At 38.2% G+C, this 4804-nt stretch overlaps 1 non-coding gene across 1 annotated transcript; it reads left to right on the top strand.

Moving 5' to 3' along the window:
- The first annotated feature begins 598 nt into the window (after positions 1-598).
- On the top strand, positions 599-705 carry LOC125494536 (small nucleolar RNA R71). The gene has a single exon (XR_007270783.1). It is a non-coding gene; the product is annotated as a small nucleolar RNA R71 (small nucleolar RNA).
- The last annotated feature ends 4099 nt before the right edge of the window (positions 706-4804 follow it).

Below are 4804 nucleotides of genomic sequence, written 5' to 3'. Positions count from 1 at the left end.
TGTTGTTGAGGCACATATGGTTGTTGAGGCGGAGGGTTCAACACATTAATAAGGTTTGGATGGTGTCTTAACCCGGGATTATAGGTGTTGGAATATGGGTTGAACTGGTTCCTAGGTTGTAACTGAAAAGCATTAACTGCCTCACACTTATTCCCTACAGTAAAGAATAGGAGCGCAGGACACTCTTGAGAGTTGTGCCCATGTATTCCACAAGCATCACAAAGGTGAGCATTATAGTTAGAAGCACTAGCCATCGCGTTAATACTCATGTGGGGGGAGTCATTACCTAACTTCAAGGAATCAATATTTTGAGTTAGAGCAGCTAGTTGCCCAGACAATAAGGAAATGTCTTCAACATCATGTTTACCTCCCTTTTTCAAAGAGGAACGAATAGTAGATGCTTGATTAGATGCTAACTTCTCCAAAAGTTCATACCCTTCCTCAATCGCTTTATCCATGAAAAACCCATCGGATGCTCCATCAATTACCCGTCGTGTATCTGCATTAACTCTAGTGTACAAAATCTGACACAAATACCACTGGTCCAAACCATGATGAGGACAGAGACGCTGCAGACTGACACAAATACCACTAGTCCAAACCATGATGAGGACAGAGACGCTGCAGATGCTTGAACCTCTCCCAAGCTTCATATAAAGACTCACCAGGATCTAGGGTGAAAGTAACTATGGCATGTCTCATATCGACGTTCTTTTGGTAAGGGAGAAAAACTAGATGGAGAGAGTTAGTACAAAATGGCTCCTAAGAGCACCATAAACATCACTTTTAGCATATAAGTAGGGGGGTAAAACTCTATATAAAATCATAACATGAACAGGGGAGAAAGAAATGAGCGCAATAGTATAAGAGTGTTCCCTTCCGGCTTCCTCCACCCAGGCACCCACCTTCGCTCTTTGCTCTTTCCAAGCATGTCCGAAATCCGACTTTATGACCTCATCATACTCGGCGCATCAGGTTTCACAGGAAAATACGTCCTTAAAGAATCCCTGAAATTCCTGACTTTTCCGAATTCCCACCTCAAAAGCCTCGCAATCGCCGGCAAAAACCCCACTAAACTCACTCAATTTCTCTCCTAGGCAGCCCACCCAAACCCACCTCCCCAAATTCCCACTCTTACCACTGACACCGCTAACTTGAAATCCCTTATGAACGTAACGCGCCTCACGCGCCTCTTACTCAATTGTGTCGGGCCCTTTCGCCTTCATGGGGACCCCTGTTGTTCGGGCTTGTATTGAAATCGGGACTGATTACTTGGACATTTGTGGGGAGCCTAAGTTCATGGAGAAGATGGAGGTATAGTATCATCATCAAGCAATTGATAAAGGTTGTCATCTACTTCCTCTCGTTTTTAATAGTTGCACCGTCTTCATTTTTATGCTTCATAATCACAACGGGCAGCCGGCAAAGAGCAAGGCCTGCCACATATCTGACGACTAAATGAACTGTGGCTGAGCGACTGGTGGTCCGAGGAACCACCATACCACATGTAAGGGGAAATAGGTAGATGTATCGATTTTGAGTTTGCTTCCCTTCCTGCTTCATTGTTGTTGGATGGTAAGTTATATTGAAGCTGATATACAAGAAGATGATCGCCTTTATTTGTACCATCTTTCTCTAAAAAATTTACTTTACTTTTGAATCTTCATCATAGTCGTCATTCATCAATCTCTCCATTTTTCTTGAGGTGAGCTAATCTCTTCAGCTCTCGTTAATTATGGAGTATGAACTTTGGTTTGAGAATTTCAATTTTCTTTATTTTTCCTAATTTTCTAGATCTAAAGAGCGACTTCTGTAGAAGATTTGAGCTAGAAGTCGAAGAAACATCTTCCTTGCAAATTTTTAAGTGAAGAATGAAGATAATTTCAAGCACTGAATTGATTTTTTTTTTGCCCAAAATTTCTGTAAGTTACTTAATTACAGATTCATTTCTTTAATTTTCTAGATGTAAAGTTAAACAATCAATTCGAATTTGATGTAAATTTTACTTCATTATATATGTGCTTTAATGTGGAATTAATCTATCTATTTTGGTAGCCGGTTCAATTGGGGTTTTTAGTTTTATTTTCATATTTTTGTTAATTTGTTGTTACTTGTTAGTATTATTCTTGTGATTCTAGTCTCATAATGATATAATTTTTGTGACTTAATGTTATTCCGTATTTCTCTTATTCTTTGATGAAATGAGATGATAAACTTTAATAGTTGATTTTTTTCACTGGTTTACACAAATTATTGTTGAATTTGGATAGATCATAAACAACTTGGGTATTTACGGGGTCTAGTCGAGTTTTGGGTTAATATTTGGTTAGGTTAGAATCAGGGTACGGTCAGGTTCGGATATGAATGCAGGTCTGTCTGGTCAGGTTAGAATATAATCTAGTCGGGTGCCGATCAGATCTGGGTAATACCAGGTCAGGTTTCGGTCAGGTCTGGATACTAGCCCTCACAGGTCGAACTAGGTTCGAGTCAGGTCGATATCAAGTTAACCCAACAGTTAGATATGTTTCTAACACCACTAATCAAGATAGCTTGATTTCCATACCATTTCTTGTACAATGAAACCACGTAAACCACTATATTGGCACTTTATTGGCGTCTCATAGCCAACTCGTCCAGACACACAAACAACAGGTATAACTTTGCTTTAGCAATACTGCTGAACAACTACATAACACAAGGGACAAAAACGTGGAACCAAATTACTATATTTGCAAGTAGAAAAGGCAATTGGGTCCGAATCCGATCTAACTCCGACTACATCCGATAGAAAAAAATCCGACCCAAGTCCGATAATAAATAGTCCGATTTAAAAAGTCCGAATCCGAATAGGAGGTGGGTCGGACTTCGACCCTCCACAGGGCCCGAATGAGTCCGACCCACATCCGACCCGACTTATGGGCCGACCCGAGTCCGATCTAAATCCGATAAGTATCCACCTTTAAATTAAAACCTTTTCTAAGTTTCTAACACTTGGGAGTTAGCAGTTAGTTGAAAACCAAAGCCCAATGGCCATTGTCCAATACAACCCATCACTCCCAAGTCCCACACTCTCGCCCAAGTCCCAACCGTAACAAAAAAATAAAAAATTCAAAATGTAAAATAAGAACTCTAATCCCTTTGAGCAATAGAGTTACTCACAACTCTTCAGTCTTCATTCTCACTCTCTACTGCAGTACTGCACTACTGCTACGCCTACAACCTTACACTCACCAGCGCACCGCACCGCCGGACACTAGCGACGCACTGCCGGACGCCAGACGATGCCGCCGGAAGCCAGACATACGACATTGCAATTTGTCGGACTCAGACGGAACCGTACGTATGGTTAAGATTTTCAGTTTCAGACTTTTAGTTTTTTCGAATTTTAAGATGAGAATTTCGAATTTAGTTTAGTTTCAACTTTCAGCCGCCATTTTTACTTCTGTATTAACATTATATGTTTTTAGTTCTTGACAGAATTTTATTAGATGTTATGCCAATATATACTAAGTTTATTAACATAATAAAATTCAGAATTTTTGTTTAGATGTTATGCCAATATATACTAAGTTTATTAAAATAATAAAATTCCGAATTTTTGTTTAGATGTTATGCCAATATATACTATCTATGAACATTGAGTAATTCAACAAGTTATAACTGTTGTAATTTCAATAAGTTATGGAGAAACAAATCAAAGTTCACTGTTCCAGATGCAACTTTTTCTTTGGTTTACGAAAAGAACACTTCAACAAGATTGAAAGATCTCACCTTGCTGAAGTTGTATTGAAATCTTGGTTGAACAATAGATAAACAAAAATAGAGAGGAATAAAAGTCTCTAGTATTTGCGAAGTACGAAGTTCTACGAACCAATTTTTGTTCCTTTGTAAGTTATATGGTTGTTTTGGATTAAGTTTCTATTATTTTTAGTAATGTTGCACGTTTTCAAATAGGGATGAACACTAATGAAGCATCTTCTAATTCGACGGACGAGTCCGTTCAAGAAAAAGATCCATCTTCTCAAAGTAGGAAGAAAGTGAGTTCTAGCAAAACACCTACAAATGTATCACATGTAAATGATAATGAAGATAATGTTGGTAATGAAAATTATGACGATGTGGAGGAGGATTGTGTTGTTATGGGTGTTGGTGGGAGAAGGTTAACTTCGCCGGTGTGGCAACATTATGATAGACTTATTATAAAAGGAGAATTGAAAGTCGTTTGTCATGGTTGTAATAAAGAATTAGTAGGTAAGAGCCATAGTGGCACTTCATATCTAAAGGAACATGCAGAAAGATGTATGAAAGTGAAGAAAACACTAGATTTGAAACAACAAATGTTGGTAGCTAGTTCAAAAAGAAAAGGTAGTTCTATTATGACAGTGGGAAAATACAAGTTCAACCCCCAAGTTTCAAGAAATGAGTTGGTTAACATGATTGTAATGCATGAGTATCCTCTTTCTATGGTTGATCACATTGGATTTAGGAGATACTCACAAAGTTTAAACCCGGATTTCAAGGTTATCTCAAGAAACACAATCAAATCGGATATTCTAAAAGATTTTAAGGAAGAAAAATCTCACTTGATGAAGTTGTTGGCGGCATGTTCTAGTAAGGTTGCTATCACTACGGATATGTGGACTTCCGACAATCAAAGAAAAGGCTACATGGCGGTGACGACACATTTCATAGATGATGATTGGGTTTTGCAAAATCGTCTCATAAGGTAACTACATAACTTTTATTTTATGAACGGTTGGCATTATTTACATAACTCTTATTTTATAATCTATGAATTTATTTA

This window comes from Beta vulgaris, chromosome 1, assembly GCF_026745355.1.
Source record: "Beta vulgaris subsp. vulgaris cultivar EL10 chromosome 1, EL10.2, whole genome shotgun sequence".
Classification (NCBI taxonomy): Eukaryota; Viridiplantae; Streptophyta; class Magnoliopsida; order Caryophyllales; family Amaranthaceae; genus Beta; species Beta vulgaris.
Note: the sequence above shows the minus strand (reverse complement) of the source record. Positions and strands in the feature narration are given on the sequence as shown.